The sequence below is a fragment of the Pholcus phalangioides genome, unplaced genomic scaffold (assembly GCF_987345545.1).
Source record: "Pholcus phalangioides strain wild (caught in Gottingen) unplaced genomic scaffold, Ppha-v1.0 ptg000003l_1, whole genome shotgun sequence".
Lineage (NCBI taxonomy): Eukaryota > Metazoa > Arthropoda > Arachnida > Araneae > Pholcidae > Pholcus > Pholcus phalangioides.
In genome coordinates this window covers 32,120,016-32,139,555 of record NW_028301596.1, presented here as the reverse complement: position 1 = coordinate 32,139,555, position 19,540 = coordinate 32,120,016, and the positions used below count along the sequence as shown (strand labels likewise).

The 19,540-nt window shown below is 34.1% G+C and overlaps 1 long non-coding RNA gene across 1 annotated transcript in view; it reads right to left on the bottom strand.

The window, feature by feature from the left end:
- Nucleotides 1-19,540, bottom strand: part of LOC149088415 (uncharacterized) — a 192,098-nt gene that overhangs the window by 99,001 nt on the left and 73,557 nt on the right. The window contains exon 2 of the long non-coding RNA XR_016194550.1: nt 2,118-2,142. This is a non-coding gene — a long non-coding RNA (uncharacterized LOC149088415). The remainder of the gene's footprint in view (nt 1-2,117; nt 2,143-19,540) is intronic.

Here is a 19,540-nt window from a genome sequence, read left to right as displayed (position 1 = left end):
TGACGTAAAATATGTGTAATGACTATTTTTTTTTAGAAATGAAATGCTCTAAATCTTATGTCTAAGCCGTAATGAATATATCCGATTACCCAACAATATTAATTAACAGTATTAATTAAATATAAAATTGGGGGTGATTATTTGAATAACATTATTTTTCACAAATCATTGACATTTCTTTGTGATAGTATTTATAGAGGACGCAAGTTATTTAATTGTGGTATCTATATAATTACATCATTCTTTTGGAAAACTCTTTTAGGAAAGGATAGGAATGATTAAGGCCGCAGGGAAGGGCGGGGGGTTGGGTGCCCCGGACACTGGATCGGGAAGGGTGCTGAGTACTGGTTTGCCGTTCAAATTTATAGGGAAGGGGTGATAAGCAGGACAATGGCCCCTGGGTGATAGAGTAAATTTTCATTTCTAGTTGCCGCCCTGGGAGTGATCACGAGTCGAACAAAATTTATTAAAAAAAGAACTGCATTCACTGACGTTGCGAAAAATAATGATATTACACAAACTTACTAAATCAACGAGAATCTTCGTTATAATTTGAAATACATTTTGTAACAGTTGCACATTTGTTCCGTTATACACAAGTAATAAATATAATTTTTTCCTCATGTACAAGTATATATTATATAAATAAATGTTTCACGAACATATAAATTTAATGCAATTTTTGTGTGGTAAATATCAATATTTTTACTTTAAAATAAATTATTAGTAGTGTAAAATATGTATGTAAAGATTAAAAAATGAAATCGCTGTTAAATGTTTTGTGTTGCGTGCGTCAATTACGTAAAATTTTGAATATGCAACATATAAATTGTCCTTTCTTCCACCGAGCTTCTTATATTCGTAAAAATTTTCGATTATGGATAAATCATGAATTTTTTTTTAATGATGATAACATGTTTTCCGAAAGAAAAAAAACACGATTTATGGAGTACATTAGTATGTATTTCATATTACCCGACTATTCCATAATACCCGAATGTACTATACATCAATCGTCTTTTTTTTTCTACGAGGTAGAATCAGCCATTCGAAGTCATCCAATAATATTTCGATACAAGTTTTTCACAACATTTTACATGATATAGTTAATAAAATATAAGAATCTATTCGTTCACACACATAACTATTGACTTTAAAAGATTCTCTCAACCTACACTCCAATAAATTCTGACTTAAACAAAACAGACAACAAAAACTTATTCTAAAAACAAATTCGAGTGTATTCAAACATACAATTATAATGCGATTTTTTTCTCTTTAAGCACGCAAAAAAGAACTGCCTAGTTATAATATTGAGCCCTCGTATATGTTCTGTAAATAGATTAGATTCTAATATGGCAAACCCAGGACATTAGTAAATTCTTCAAAAAAAAATATATATATATATACAGTCAAACCTCGTTAATGAGTCACTCTTGGGAGAGCAAAAATATGATTTAGGTGATTTAGTAAGCGGAGTGACTCGTTAAACGGAGTAAGCCATAGCTGTGCCAATTCCTGCCTGAGGACAATTGGGACTTCCAAAAAGTGACCCGGTAAGCGGAGTGACGTGTTAACCAAGTGACGCACTAACGAGGTTTGACTGTATTACCAATATGATAAATATTGCCTATTTATGATAGAATTATATTCTATATTTGGCTCTCCTGGAATAACTCAAAAACCTTCCAGGACAAGTCCATCAAACAGGGATGCCTGGTGACTCTATGAATTACGACTTTTTTTCTGAATCTTTTGATACTTGAATAAAAATGTGTCAATAATATTTTCAATCATATACAGACGCATTATACAAATACAAATACAACGCCACAACAGGCAAAATGCCCAACGAGGTGGCTGAGAAAAAGATGGCCATAAAAAAATGGATGTCACATATTTCAAAAATACAGCAACCCAATGAAATTAACAAAAATTATAAACAATATATACACATGCTAAAATATTATACAATGCCCATAAGGGAATATTATGGTTGTCTTAGACGCACACAACGCATAATCATATTCAAACTCAAATTCACTGCAAAAGAATTGTCCTCAAACATTACTCAAAGGAAGTAAAATTTAAGGAAATATTGTTTTAGTTTTACTCACCCATGCATTCTTCATAAACAGAATCCTAAAATAAAATTGACGAGCATTAATTATACGTGGAAGTATATCAAGTATTGAAAGAAAAAAAAATGGACACGAAGCAGTGTAAATTCTAAGAAAAAAAAAATATCAATCTTTTTGGCAGCATGCTGGGAATTATGAGTGTAAAGAAAAACAATCAATAATTTTCTCTAGATGATTGAAGCTGTCAAGTTCGCCTAATTGGCTTCATCAAACTGACTTTTAGGCTCAATTTGATGAAGAAATTCTTCTCGTGGGGAAAGGAAAATAATTTTAAAAATTAGATGTTGTTCTCCACATAGATATCTGCGATCTTTTCTTGCTATAAAGGAAAAATATATAGTCTTTTCCTAAGGCTCTTCAACATGTCAGTTAGAGCATAATTGGCCAATTCTCTGTTCTGACAGCCTTTAAAAAATACGTTTTTGCTCTGAAAATCCACGGATTTCTCGTTCGTGTTACTTAAACATTTGGGAATTTTTCTCAGATATGAATTTCACGTCGTTGGCTAGAAATAAATTCGCCTATTCAGAGCATTCTTGTGAATCAAATGCTTGGATCGATTCCAAAATTTATATACATATAATTCAAAAGATGAAATAATAGGTTCTTGACTCAATGATTCTTCAATAAAAGAAATTGTTGCACATTCAACAAATAGAGGCTATTTTATGCCGATGTGGTGTACATTCATATCAAAATTTATCGTGACCTTATATTTTGCCAGACAGTCAATTATCTTCAAATTGTTTGCTCCGCGAGCTGGACTATATTTGAAAAAGTCTCTCCGCAGAGAGCAGACCCATCCACAAACTGGTACTTACCTAACTAAGCATTCAATAATTTCACCGTCTTCAACTTCAAGACATGGAAGACAGATGGCAGCACGCATGACTCTGACAACATGAAGCTCAGAGCACACGTTCCGGCATCTACCAGTTCATTGAAATTCTTCAGAGGAATGTTTTCGAGGTGCATGTACGATTAAATAATACAGTCAAATCCCGTTATAACCAACTCCAAGAGACCGGACAAATCACTTCGTTATAAAGGAATTCCAGGTTTTGCACTGTTCCTATCTAAACTTATCTTGGATATTAGAAAAATGTTCATTAAAACGAGATTTTCACTACAACGGGGTATTCGTTGAAACGGGATTCGACTGTATAAGTAGATTGTTTGTTCTGTGATTGTGAGTAGATATCGTGACAAGCTCCTGAATTTACATGTATCCCCAACTGGAACAGCCCAGAATTCATTTCGTATGTATATGCATTTATGATGCCAGAATTATATGAGTGTTTCGTATTCAAGAATTGCTGCCACCATTGGCTGTTCTCCACATTGAAACCGAACGAAAAACCGTAATTCGCTAAATTATGTGTATCGTTCAATTATAATATATCGTATATCGTATCACAATCGTATATCACATTAAAATGTAACAAAGCTACAATGCAGAGCATCCATGACTGGCTGAAGCGTATGATTCAGGAATATGAAATAAATACAAATTTCATCATCATTTTCATGCGTTTAGAAGCGCCCTCTGTCGAGGGTAGTTTTATTTTATATTTTCGTTGTTTTTTTATTTATTCATTTTTTATTGTAGAATCGTTAACATCCTTTGAAAAGTTTGAGTATAAAGCAGTTGTAAACGTGCCCTTTGTCAAGAGATTCTGTAACTTTTTCTTAATTGCGGAATCGTTGATAGCATCCTTTCAACAATATGCGCAAAACTTTTAGTATCAATTCGAATATACAGGTTAAAGCTGTAGAATGCTCTGGGTAGGAGGAATAGCGGGAACTGCGCTGAACTTATTTTTTGCTTTCCTTGTTTTTTACCTCTCACACTGATGATTGAAAATTATTTGTTTCCCGGTAGATATTGACAAAGGTTTCAAGAAGTCAAGTCTCAATGACTAACACAGCAGTTTATCTGCAATTGTTTTACTATTTCCCTCTTCTCATGCTACAATCATACTAACATTATTAAATTTTGATAATATTACTCATTTTTTCATGGTCACCATACGTTATCTCCATTTTATATTTTGTTCTTCGTTAGATTAATCCGAATCCAGAGAGAATTCTGTATCGTAGTTTGCGAATCAAGAGTTTCATTCTTGCTATTCATACCTGAAGAAGGGATTTTGTTGATCGATCTTTACTCCAGTTATTCAGGGGTATATGCTTTCTGAGGAATTTATAGAAATGATGCATTGCTCGAACGAAAACGTTAACGGTGAAGCGTCAGTAACATTAAACAAAAACAGTTTATTTTCGTTTGTGCGCGTATATTCAAGCATCGAAAACAACGGTAAATAAGCGCGTACGTCCCTAGTCCTTTGGCTCCGACGTCACTTTTCATGTTATTTTCACCTCCTCGCTATTGTTTTCTCTCGGGTCAGTAAACGGTAAGAACAAAAGAAAATGTCTTGTTGTTTCAATAGAAGCAAAGAGAAATTGTTTTCTCTCCTCCCTCTAGACCTCTCTCTATCTTTGGGGGTCCCCACGTTCTCCCTCCAAGTAATAGGGACGTCCAAAAAAAAAATACTAGCCAAAATAGGATCTGCAGAAAACGAAAATTCGCCTGAAGCTGTATTGCTTAATTTCTTAAAGAAAAATTTTGCTCTACCTTTTACTTTTTTTTTCACCTTCTGTAGATAGATATAGCCTTATCGTATCGGACAATTTTGCCCTAAAGGTAAGAAAAATGGACGCGGGAAGGAAAATACTTGTACCGAGAGATAATGAAAGAAAGATGAAAAGAAAATATATAGATATATATAAGAAAATCATGAAATGTCCTCCACAGAAATCAGTTTTCTGTCTAGGAACATGAAAGATCGCAAAAGAAAGGAATTTTGTGATTACAGTTTCTTTCTAAGAAGGAGGGGAAAATTCTATTTTTTACTATACAATTGGATCTATTTAAGTTTAAGATGCTTATCTTCAAGGAAAGAAGCACACACACACCAGAAAATATACAGGCTTAAATCATATAAAATGATTTACAGGGCATGATTTTCCGGCTTTGACTGCATAGGATATGTGGTTTCACAAAGAAGAAAACTTTAGATATTATGATAGGAACATTCCCGGTTCACGAACTCTCGAATGAATTCTGACACGGACTCCTCATCCCTGGCCTCTAGGCCAGGATCTTTCACTGGCCCCTCGATAATGGCAGAAAAAGATTCATTACGGGATTGAACCTCATCATATCTAGTTATATTCTCTCTCATTTCCGCAATCATTTTTTTTAAGATATGTATAGGTATCGATGATCATAAAGAGTTCATTTAAATCCGTAATTATGTATTAGTTTATATGTGCTATTCACACTGTTTGCGACTGTTCTTGCACCTTAATTAATTAATAACTCTCGGCCGTTCTTAGGCATTTTGTGGCCCGATAACAAAAAATATTTCGCGACCTAGAGTGAAAATAATTTTACAGCCCTTCGAAATAGTTTCATGCATAGCCCTGCAAGACAGGTCTGTAGCCAAAAGGCCTGAGACTCAATTTCTTATTTATTTCCTGCTGGAAAATCAATGTAGGGGCCTCAATGAAAGTCGTGGCTGGTTGTCGTTTCAACTACCTGATGGAAAGTCCTATCCCTGTGCGTATTTGTTAACAACTTGCACGATTCGTAAGGTTATTTGTTGAGCTGTTAAAGTTGAAATACGTAAACTTATTTTAATCCTGTTTTATGGCCTATACAAGCGGAGTCCCCGGCAAAAGTTCAGTTTAAGAGATTCTCTGTTACACTGCTCTTGGAAGCCTCAGATAAGATTAGCGATTGAAGGTAGAAAAAGTTTGAGAACCCCTGGCCTATAATATAAGGTATCCTATAAACTTGTTTAGTAAATATTTTAAAAATTCATAAAAATTGAAGGAATTGGTGTGTTTCAATGTTGTTTTTGCGAAAAAGTTGTTTTCACAAAAGATTTTTTTTTTTGTTTGCAGACGAAAATTTAGTTCAAATTTTCGTCGGCAGAATGCACTGCACTAAAGCAAATCAAAGAATTACATGGAAAACTACGTTTATTTGCATGCCGGCAAATGTTTACAAGCATATCATGGAACCAGAGTAACCCATTCAAATATATCAATTTCAATGAATTTCATGAATTTTTTAAACTATTTACGAATTCATGGGACCTCCTTTTCTTTAGTGCTGCGATATACTTGTAAGCATTTGCTTTCATGGAAATAAACGTAGTTTTCCATGGAATTCTGTGATTTGCTTTCTTGTAGCGTCTTCTATCAACAAAAATTAAAACTAATTTTTTTTGTGAAAATAACAATAATATAAAAAAAAACAAAATCGTGAGAATAATTTTCTCGCGGATCGCATTCAAATGTACCAATTCCTACAATTTTTATGAACTTTCAAACTATTTATGAACTTATGGGATACTCTGGATTTCGAGGCCCGGTACCGCATCGTCGCATTTTCCAAGCACCACCTTGTACGTTTCTATGGTGCACAATCTATCTTATGAAGGCAATTTACTACCGCTTTACCTCAAAAAATGTGTTGTGTATGAAGAGATTAGATGTAGCTCTGGTACCAGAAATTTCACACCCAGACAAAAGTTAGTCTCTCTCAGGTTTATTCATTATTCTCCACTCTAAGAGATTTTTTTCCCCCTGCCTTCTTAAAAATAAACTGAAATAGTGAAAAAAATGTCAGGATTTACAAAAATTGCCTCCCATGTGTGCGTGTGTGTGTGTTCATTAGCTCTAGACCAATCAGTAGATTGTCCTATTATATTATGGAAGTAATTAAGGTTCACTTCTATATTTTCGAATAGGGGAAAAAAAATACTAACGTAAAAACTGTACAAAAAAAAACTTGTTAAAAAAACAATCTCTTCTCTGCGACATTAGCATTTTTTTGCATATTCTCTTGGCTTTTTAACGTGAAAAATCTCACGGGGAAAAAATTATTTCGTAAGAAACTAAATTATCGCGTCTTTTTCTTTTTTTTTTTTTTTTGTGTTTGAAATCGGCTTGAATTGAAGTATTAAAATGTAATTACAATGTTTTTTGTATTTATATTAGAATGGTAATATTTAAAACATTTATGTAAATTCAAAAATTTAAATATTAATTAGCGGTCTTGGAAAAAAGTGTCTTTGCCAAATTTTAATGATTTTCGATTCATAAATTCAATTGGCATTTTTAATTGAAATATCTCAATTGAATCAAACCATCAACTACAAACAAATGGTCTTAAATACGTTTTATACTTGGAGAAATAGAAATGTTTTTGAAAGGATGACGTCACTCTCCGCTACCATACGAAGGTTTTTAAAAACTAGCTGTTGCGAAGATGAATTTTTGGAAAGAGAGAAAATTAAACTGTCCCTGCGGGGAATCGAACTCACGTCCTTTCATTTTCCGGATGAGCGCCCTAGAAGAATTCATCTTCTGGTAAAATTATATTTCATTATTTTTTGAAATTGCATTTCTAAGAAAAAAAAACAAAATTCAATTTTTTTTTTTTAAATAAGGTGTTTTCTTTCGATAACCTGTGTATATGCTACAGTAAATGTGATAAATCCGGTTGTAATCATCTGTTTTTGTGCACAATTTACCTATTATTATCCACAATCATTGATTATTTTTTGTAAGTTTCATAAATTTCCCTAAATTTATAACTTTCACCGGCGATCGCACCTCGACGTAAAACACTCCTTTTTAACGAATTTTAAGATCGTACCCCAATATATCGTACTGCCATTTAACAAATTTTTCGATTTAACTAATTTCTAATCACGTAATCAATATTTTAATCGTTAAATCTTGAAATTCATTAAATGGGAGTTCGTTGTATCAGGGTCCAACTACATTCGTAACACATATTTTAGACTCATTTGGGAATTTTCTCTCTCTCTCTCTTTCTTTCATATTTATCAAATTCAGCAATTACACTCCAGGTCACCATGGTTACTAAAATATTGGCATTGGCACCTAAAATTCTCCTTTGTGTAGTTACTAAATTGCAGGCTGAGAGCAGCACAAAAAATGTTCGGAATTTGTAGCAGCATATCTGCCAACGTGAAAGACGGTCACTATGCCCTGAAAAAGTCAAAAGAAGTATTATTTCGGACCTTTTCCTTCGGGTAAAAAACTTTTTTGGCACCTAAAATTCTGGCGCATAGTATTGTTTTTTTTCACGATTGTCCAGCCCTACACTAAAGTATTATGCATAGATACCTGTAAAATCGAGAAATTTCCAAGTAGGCTTGGGAATTATTACAATCACCGATAAAAGTGGTAATGCTTTTAATGTGTTTAATTTCTACAAAAACGCCAACTGGGGCGAAAATTGCTGTAGTTAAGGGAGGCTGCCGACTCCACTCAGCGCTTGACGTTACTAATGCGTGTTATAAGGATTTGAAAAGTGTGTCTCTAGTGTATTGGTTAGCGCACTTCAACGGTATGCAAGAGGACGCGGGTTCGATTCCCGGAGGAGGCAAATCACTTTTCTTTCCAAATATCAGTTTCGGCATAACATCCAGAAAATTCAATTTCTCAATGTTTTTAGCATTTATTTAAATTTACCAACGACTCTTCGGTATTATGCATAATTGCCGGTTTAACCTCGTAACTACAGAGGTACAGATATGATTACCTTCACTTTTAAAGATTTTTAATGATTCTTTTTTCAATTTGCGACTTTGAGGTATGCGTAAGGGTACCTAACTGAAATGTTCCTAATATGAATGAAATGTCTGAAATGTCCCTAATATGAATGGAATGTCTGAAATGTCCCTAATACGAATGAAATATCTGAAATGTCCCTAATATGAGTGGAATGTCTGAAATGTCCCTAATATGAATGGAATGTCTGAAATGTCCCTAAGATATGAAAAATCCTGAAATGAACTGAAATATCCCTAATATATATATTTTTTTCTTTTTAAAGGGCTTTATAGTAAGTTTTGGCGCAAGTCTGAAGTGAACCGAGATGATTGGAAATTATGAATAGTTATTGGTTATAATTCATAACACACACACACACAACCGATATATTACATTTACCGTAACATATACATTTTTTTTTGAACGAAAAAAAAATTATGAGAAATATTCAGTCAATTAAAAAGACATTGTAAGATGAATCGATAAAAAAAAAAACCATATAAAAAAATAATGTTGATTTAATTAGTAATATTTAGGTAAAAAATGTATTCTCTAATCGATTTCTAGTATTTGATCTGTGTTTGTTTTGCCTTTTTCATAGAAGAGAAAGAAATAGCTATTTCATAGGAATTAAACCAACTGTGAAATCAGATATGATATTCAGAAATTGGCATCTTCTATTTCGGAAAACAAGCGGAATCACGTTGCTCGTAATTACTTGATTAAAACGCGGGGGGCCCTAATTAGTAAATTGCGAATACGCGGGTGGCTCCATTACGCTGGAGAACGTAATTGGAACACTTCAGGAAATTAAAATTTCTCCCCTGCCGTACACATCGGAATTTTTGGCCGTTTTTAAAAGATAATTTCCCTCTCCCTGCATCGTTTTTGAAATTCGTTTCCGTTCTTTCCGTCGCATTCTTGTATTTAAATGGTCTTTTTTTTCATTTTCTTACTCACGCATGCATATATTATTCAAAATAAGAAAATACTAATATATAAAACAAGTAGTTTTTTTTCCAAAATATTGTGAAAGAAATTTTTCATTTCTGATCAAGAATTTTCATCTTCAAAATTAGATATCAGATAACACTCATATAAAGAAGTAGAGTTTTCCTTAAATACCTAACAGTTTATCCCAAGTATACTTTGGAAACGTGTCTCCCTTGATGTATAGGGCGTCCCATAAATTCGTAAATAGTTTAAAAATACATAAAAATGGAAGTGAATTGTATATTTGAATACGGTTTGCGAAAAAGTTATTCTCATTGTGGGGGGGGGGGGGGATTTTTTTTTTGGGACGGAAAAAACAGCTCAAATTTTTTGTCGGTAGAGGGGGGGCTGCATGAAAGTAATTCACTGGAAATATGCAAATCGTAGCCCTATAAAATGCAGGGTGTACGATTAACAGCTCATATATGAATTTTCCTGTTTACTGGCACTCACAGAAGATTTTTTTCATTGTGATGTTGATATTGGTGGATACAGCACTATTAGTGAGGTTGTTTTATTTCAGACACGAATCGTCGGCTGAAGCTTTACGAACGTTTCGGGCACAGGACATATTTGACATGCTTGTCAAATCCAACATGTTTGACAAATATATAAACTGGCTATTTCATGTCCAGCACATGAAATAGCTTCAAGTATGCAGCTTTAATTTCTTAATATATTCCCATACTTGTCAAATCCTGGAATTTCTTCCCTTGGATCTTGTCGTGTTTTTTTTTTTTTTTAATCAGTTATTTTAGGCAAGTCACAGATTTCGAAACTACTTTAGAACATACTGTTGCTTGTTTTTCCCAGAAATGGTACTTGGGAGAGGAGTTGACGTTTACCAAATACGAAAATTGCTATGCATAGTAGAGACAATAATGTTTGATCTTGAAACGAAACTCAATTTAAAACTGATATCATCAGTTTTCGTTAAATTGAATTTATTTCCCCATATATATCGAAGAATGTGATCAAAATATTTTTACACATGATCAATGTTTATAAATCAGGTCAATTAATAAATTTTTAATAAAAATTTTAGTCGGATTGATCGAGTCGATTAACTCAACTAAACACTTAACTCTAATAAACATCGAGCACTGTTGGGTCTTTCAGTGCTCGTGAATAAGAAGTTCAAGGCGCCCATCTACTGAGGCAAATACGGACTAGAATTACCATTTCATCGGAATACTTCTTCATCAGAGAATAACAACGAAAACTGTAGTTACAATTTAAAAAAATCGTTAAAGGTGGCAAAATATTTTGAAAAATAAGACAAATGAATGCTGTAGGCCTACGTGTGTTTTAAATAATGATTCTTAGGAAAATATTGTTTAGGAGAATATTCTCCAGTATTTTATTTATTTACTTTCTTTGTTCTTTCTTCAAATTTCAGCGCAGAGATTTCAACCGTATAAATGGAAGGGGAGATTAAACTTTCTGAAAATATTATCATTCGACTTGAAAATGTTCTGACATTGTATATGTATTTCCTTCATTTTTATTTTATAAAGAAATAATTTTACGAGAAATCATTCAAGACCAAATTTAAAAACATCTTTGAAAGTGTTCGAGCGCCAGCGCCCTTTGGCGATAACATTTGTCTCGTTAGCGATATTTTACGATGTCTTTACAGCTTATTTCGTGAATTTCTACAGTATTTATCCAATTGCTTTACAATTCGCTTCCATTCCTTTTGTTTTATTTTCTATTATAATCATAAAAGACCTTATGGGCGTTTGAATTTACTACAATAAAATCACAAAACAAATTATTTTTTAAACTGAGTTTCCGAAAAGTATTTCATTGAAGTGTTTGTGCTTTAATTATCTTTTGCATTGAACTGTTCTTCTACAGCGTTATTTGATACAATCATTTGCCGTGAGGACTTTATCCTTCAACGAGATAAAAGAAAAACTTAATACATACTCCAATGATTGTCTTATTTCTTGCTAGAAGGAATATTGTATCTGCATATACGTAGATACAAATACAAATACAAATACAACGCCACAACAGGCAAAATGCCCAACGAGGTGGCTGATAAAAAGATGCCCATAAAAATATGGTTGTCATATGTTTCAAAAATACAGCAACCCAATTAAAAATGCAATTAACACAAATTACAAACAATATATACACATGATAAAATATTATACAATGCCCATAAAGAATACTTATGGTTGTCTTATTCTAAGAATGGATAGCTTCTCGATTTACCCCAACATGTTTATCGTATTTCTTTTTAAACGTGTCAATTGTGTTACAATTTACTACCTCCGGGGGTAAGCTATTCCATTTATTAACAACCCTATTGGAGAAAAATTCCCTGCGACACCATAACCTTGCATTGTCCCTCACCAATCGATACTGGTGTCCCCTTGTAAAAGCAGTCGATTGGCGGTGTACTAAAAGTTCATGGTCCATCCTATCCATCCCATTGAAAATTTTGAACACTTCGATCATATCTCCTCGACACCTGCGTTCATCCAATGTAAACATATTCAAAAAATGAAGTCTTTCTTCATAACTCAAGCCCTGTGTGCCAATAAGGACACGCGTAGCTCTTCTCTGCACCCCTTCAACCAAGTCTATGTCCCTCTGTAGGTATGGTCTCCAAAACCTTACAGCATACTCCAGTCCAGGACGAACTAAGCCTCGAAAAAGCGGAAGAATGACTTTAGGAGAACGCGAAGAGACCTTTTTGAAAATGAGACCAATCATTCTATTCGATTTTTTGACAACCGCTGAACAATGTTCAGAAAACTTAAGTCGCTCGTCAATGAGAATTCCCAAATCGGTGACTCTAGTTGCATCCGGGATAGTGACACCATTCAACTCGTAAGAGAACCGTGGGTTGTTCGAACCAAAATGAGCGACCATGCACTTATCTACGCTAAACGTCATGCTCCATTCATTTGCCCATGCTGCAATCTTGTTTAAGTTGGTCTGGAGCAACTCCCTATCGCTTTCATTCCCGATTACCCCCATTAGCTTCACATCATCTGCGAATTTGCTAGTAATTCCATCGATACCCTGATCGAGTTTATCGATAAAAAGTGAAAAAAGTATGGGGCCAAGGACACTTCCCTGAGGAACTCCACTTGTGACGTCTGTCCAACCAGAGAATTCCCCGTTCACCATAACTCGTTGCGACCTATCTCTTAACCACGATTCTATCCAATTCAGCAAGTTGCCCCCTATTCCAATCTCGTGTAAACGCTTCAAGAGTTTATCATATAAGATAACTTCAGAGATATCATATAATGTTACGACAGAGTCGATACATATATTGCCACAATTGATGCATAGTAGCATTTCTCAACGTATGGTCCGCGGACCCCAGTAAGGGTTCAAATAAAATTATACCTTCAAATTTAGATTCATCGTACATCAAAGAGGAGAATACAGGAAATTGCGATCCTGAGCACGAGATATCACTAAATTTTGCCAAAAATTTAAATTTATTGCTTTAAATGCAATTTAATAATTACTGCTAAAAATTTCTGAAGGATTTAGAAATAAAGGGCTGCTGCAAATCGCATACATTTCACGAAAGAAAAATTAAAATTATGTGATGACCATATTTCTTTGAGAAAAATACGGTAAACTGGGATCTTTTAGATAACAATCCGAAATACCGGACATAATTGGCATAAAAAACATTGTCAGAAGTAGGCACAATCACAATCATAATTAAAATTCCAAAAAAATTGCAGACAAAACGTTGAACCTGACAAATATGTGATATGAATATTATAGTTATAATTTTTGCAATACAAATAGTATTATATTATATTATAACTATATCACGAAACCACTATGTATTCATGACTTTAGTAAGTATTACAAGCTCAAATAAGTATCGTTGAAAAAACGGGACAAATGTGCAGTCTTGACGTATGAGCAAATGGGACGCTATAAACAAGGCTTCCGTTCTTATATTTCCATTTTTTTGGGGTGAGTAATTTTTAAAATGTCTATAAAAAATATATATATATATATCCTTGATGTTTTCATGCTAGATGTCAACTCCTGAAAAATAGTAAACTAAAGTTCGAAAGGGGGGGGGGTAAAAAATGAGTGGTTTCGAACTCATTTAAATGGCTCGTCTGTGTATGATACCTACTGATGCTAAACCTTAAATATTCTGAGAAGAGCCTCATTTGTCACGGCGAGTGGCGCATTTGCAAATTGTCCCACAGCTTTGGGGCTCCAAAATTCAAACAACATATACTCACTGACTCAAAATATCTTTGACCTTAATTGCAGGAGCCCCCTCCAATTTCAATTTTGCTGAAGCCCCCCCCCCCCCCCCATGTCGTAAGGCCCTGACTCTGCGCTTTCCGAGTTTTTGTTTGTTTGTCACTAATCACTTCCGTTCATATTGAAAGTCAATGCGTAAATAATGTCCCTATCAATTAACTGTTATCTTAGTGAATACACACACGCACACAAATAAAAAAGAAATTAAGAACTGAATAATAGAAACTTTTATTTATTTGTTTCAAAGAAAAAAAAGATTTCATTTATTATTTGTGTGGATTGGAGGTAAAAGATTTCATAAATTTGAAAAAGAAAACACAGATACAATAAATCTCCTCCAAGAGAGAACCATTCCACATTTTCAGAGAGGTGAAATTATATTGTATGCAGTAAAATCTCGATATATAACGATACTCTGCGAACCACGAAAAAATATTGTTGTAGAGGGATTATCGTTATATCGAGAAAAAGCAGTTTGATATTAGATCATAGGCATTTTCCAAAGAGAACTTGAAAAAATATCATTGTACACGAATTCTATTACTTTGTATAAACTTTATCGTTGTATCGTTGTTCTAGTGAAGTTTCGCTGGTAATTCCCTATAACGGTTCCATAGGTAATTCCCTATAACGGTTTCATAGGTAATTCCCTATAACGGTTCCGTAGGTAATTCCCTATAACCCCTTCATAGGTTCTACTATAGTGGATTTCAAAAAGCTACGTCACAAATTCTTCATGAAATTAAGCAAAAGAATTTTCTCAGGTTTTATAAGCCTAAAGAATAAGAATCCATGTATGATAAGAAGACATGATCATCACGTCGGTACCTTCAAAGATTTCCACAACGAGTTAATATTTTACTTACGCCTCAATAATACTAAAAAAAACACAAATTCAATCTAGCATTTATTCTGGCACATAAAAAAACGCGGAATCTACATATATATTTTTAAATAATTTCTGAAACATCAGCTCTTTACCTCAAACCAATGTTTTAAGCGGGTTTAAAACTAAGCTTTAAATGGAAAAATCTACTTTTACAATTGCTCCCATAAGCTACACAAAATTAATTTTTACACGATACTGATGTACATTTGAATGTACTATGAATTTCCTTAAAGTTCATAGAAAACCGAATAGATCATCACATTGGCAATAAACTCTTTTTTCTTTTCTTTTTTTAAGTTTAAAACGCATATATTTTAGAACCGAAAATGCATCAAGAAAGGTTAATGTTGTGTTTGATCTAATCGTAATTCTCCTTTTTCGTTCCTTAAACTAAAAAATATATATCCACATTTTCTATTTTCTTTCCTAAAAGAAACATTTCTTTCTTTTTTTTCCTCTTTTAGACAGTTTTTGAGGAGGTTTCGGGTTTTTTTTCTTTTTTTTCCAAGTTTGTTCTCGTTTTCGATGAATTATTTCGATCACGTTCCCGTTTCATTTTCATTGGCTCCATTCTTTTCTTTACAATTGGTTTTTTTCCCCTTTATTCTTCAAAAATATATTTCTTTTTTCTTTTAAGGATTCTTTTTTAGTATATTTTATTTATCTTTAAGGCACTTGTTTCTTTCTGGGGCCCTCATTCGTGCACCTACTTACTTCGTTCTTCAGAAAAAATAAGAAATAATATTCTTTTTCTTTTTATATTACTGAGTCATTCGTTTCTTAAGAAAAGTTTTCTTATACTTTTCTCATTTGGTGTCTCAATTATTTATTTGTTGTATGGGGTTTTTTTTTCTTTTTTTCATAAGTCGCTGTTCGTGTTTTTTCTTATAAATCGAGTGGGAAAAAATGAAATGAAATGAAAAAAATTGGTCTAAACGTTTTTGATTAAATGCAAAGTTTTTTTTAGTGATATTTATCTTTACCTGTATGTATTTCAAGAGATGGATGGATATATAAGAATTTTAAGTTTGCTTTTTTTTTATTTACTTACGAATCATTGAAAAAAAAACTCACAAACTAGGATTTTGGTGATAGACAAAAAAAAAAGTAAAATAGATAGAATATTTTATTTTCCGCTTCAATCGGCATTGCGGGGATACCTTTGATGAATGAATGCGGGATTTCTATCGAATTATTATATTCATGTGATTTTTGTAATAAAAAATTATAATTTTCGATAATTTTGGCCATTTTCGGCGCACGACAGCCATTTATGAAAATTTTCCCAGATAAAATGAAGAAATAAAATTTTTCTGTTAAGTGAAAATAATTTACTAAAATTTTCCGTAATAAAGCCACGGCTTATATATAGCTTTAAAATTTGATCTTATGCAGTATAGTTTTAAGTGGACTATGGAAGTGCACCTATGGGAAATCCACGGCCTGTTTAATAACATTTTTTATCACAACATTCCGATTTCAATGGAATCCAAATACTTTTATGAACTCTATAAATTTTTTTTAATACAGTTTAAAAATGAATTTTTTACTCTAATTTAGTACGTAATTTTCAATAAGTTTCATTTATAAAATGCTCAAAAACCGTAGAAAATTAAATTTGAACTCAAATATTTATTTTAATTCAAGTTTTTCAATAGTGTTTTTTAGTACTAGTTCTTGAATGAAAATTACTTGTGGATTATACGAATTTTTTTTGAACTACCATTTTTCTGCATGTGGCCAGAGGCGTACGGAGGGGCACCCGTGCCCCTCCCAAGACGATCAAAAATTGAAAATATTTTCAGATACCATTGTAAAATTATCAAAACATCCAAATAAACGTACATTTATATGCTATATTAATCAATTTTTGTTAATTTTCAAAATGCTTCTGAAAAAAAAGTTGGAACCAAAAATTCTCTGGCAGAAATTCATTTTGCTCCCCCACCCCCAAAGTTCAATCCTTCGTACGCCTCTGCATACGTCTTATACATTCCTGTGACTTATTCACCGGAAATGATGGTATTTCTTTTTCTCTGTAGACGTTGTACCCCATACAGAACTAACGGACACGTATCTGGCTAATGTGAATCATATGAAACATGAACCATGCGGAAACGTAGAACTGTATGTTCAAAGGTCATTTATACAGTCTAAAAGTGACTTTTGGGTGTGTGTCCCTCATGTCATTAATCTTACTTCTACAGACTGGAGACAATTGCTGGAGGCCGGTAACAATGAACTCAGAACACTATACTAACCAGAGCAAAGCATGGCTTTTAGCCATCAGCAAGATAAAGACAGAGTATTCACACCTCATTTGAGCATGACAGTCCCTTATCAACTGTTTGACTAATCCTCATTACCTAATTTGACAATCTGAATTATGCTTCATCATCTTCAAGCCTTAGCCTTTCCAACTTTTTCCTTTCGACACAATCAAAAGAAAAATCCTCAGTATGAAACCAGGAGCCATAGAGGACTTATGGCAGTGTGTCTGAATTCATTTCCAATTTTTTCGGCGTAGGGATTAAATAAAAGTGTTGATTCAAGTACCGTAAATCAACGTCGGACCCAATGTTGTCTATTTCACCAAAAAATGTGGGTTTTTTTTCTTGTTCACTCACATATGATTCGTTACTCGATGACAATATCAATTAGACCAACATCAACGTGAGTTAAGGTTAATTTAACCCACAGAGTAATTCGTTGCAGAAATTAATTTCTCGAGGGTTTTATTTGAGCAAACGAGAGATTTGAATTGCTAATAACTCTGGGTGTGCTCGAATTTGTCGTGTACGTACGTACGTACATATACAGTTTGTTTCATGGCATCGAGATTTAGATGAACAGAAGCACACGTAAGTGTCCCCCCCCGTTTCATTCTTCCGAAAATATCCGGAAATCCCTAAAATATCTACTCGGGCCAGACCGATAGGGTTATTTTCTTTCTTAAGCAAGAGAGCTAGTGGGAGGCTTAAACCTTCATAGAGTGTGTTGTTATCTCCCGGGCACAGGCGTCGGCAGCTGTGGCTATACGACAATCCCAGGGTTTTACTAGGGACAGAGAGAGCGAGAGAGCTTTTCACAGCCCTTGCGCAAGCTCCTATTGTCCGTTGTTGAACAGAGAGAGAGAGAGAGAACACTCTCTTCTCTCTCTCTCTCTTTCTCTCACTCTCTCTCTCTCTCTCTCTTTACGTCCTTTAACCCTCTCACCCTATTTCCTTCCATTTTATTAAGGGTGAAACTCATTACCATATTTAATTAAACCCTCCAATGACGAGAGCAAATGAATGAATAGTAAGGGTTGAGAGAGAGAGAGAAGTGCTGGAGTTTGCAAGTGCAGAGAATTCCACTCTCTGCCTCTCTCACAGAAAGGTCTGTCCAATGCTCTGGCAGCAGAATCTCTCCAAGTTTCATCATTCTGTGGAGGTCATCCTTGATAGCGGTAACCAGCAGGTGATGCGATTGCCAGTCGAGAGAGTGAGAGAGCTTGTCCGTCTACTGACCTATTGTTTTCGACGGCACAGAAAATGTTGGTTACTGCCGAAGGAACTTCCACCATCGAAGAAGAGCTTCTAGAGTTGAGAGAGAGAGAAGCTTTTGTTTAGTGCCGGATGCTCCGATTAAAGAGGCTTTTCCGTCTGAAAAGGCTCTTCTTGTCCAGTCATCGTCACCCGCCCTGATCCCGTCCACGCTTCGTTAGCAGTGCTCTTTATATTCGTGGTTTTGGAGGAATAGTTTTTCCCGCCGCTGTAGCTTTTCATAGGGAAATTGCTATCGATTAAGATCAGCTATAGCTATTATATTCGTTTAATTTTGCGTGTGATGGTCCGAATCAGCGCAGGTGGCTCCATCGTCGAGTAAAACGGGGTTTTTTTTTCCTTCCTTTCAATATTCATTAACAAAATTAATTTAGAATTTCTACTGCAGATGTTTCATTTCTGTATCAGTTTATCGTCGTATTGGTTTGTTTTCCTTCGTGTCTGCATCCAGCGTGAAACAGGATGCGCTATAAATTCGTGTATAGTTGAAAATTCATAAAAATTAAAAGAATTGGCACATTTGTTTTCGGTTTGCAAAATAATTTTTCTCACGAAAGAGAATAAAAAATTTAGTGGACAATAACAGAGGGAAAAAAGTAGTTAACATTTTTGTCGATAGAAAGCGTTGTAAACCAGTCCGACAGAAATGAGTGGAACCTTTGATTGTAAAATGATTTGACGATTTCGATTTTTGAACTGATTGTACCTGTGAATCTTTTTTCAATCGCTTCTGTGTCCGAAACGTTCGGGAAAACTTCATCCGGAAATCCGTGGCCCAGGTAAAAAAACTTCACCAATTGTGCTTTTTTACGCACTACGATCAAAACCTTACGTCAGCGAAAATTACCTAACTTCAGAAATGAGCTGTTAATCGCACACTCTGGATTTTACACGACTCTGATTTGATTATTTCCAGTGATTTGCTTTCATGGAGTGTCCTCTATCGCCAAAAACTTGAACAATTTTTTTTTCCTCCACCAAAGAAAAAATCCCTCTTCGCGAGAGTAATTTTTTTTCCCAAAAAGCAAATTCAAATATACCAATTT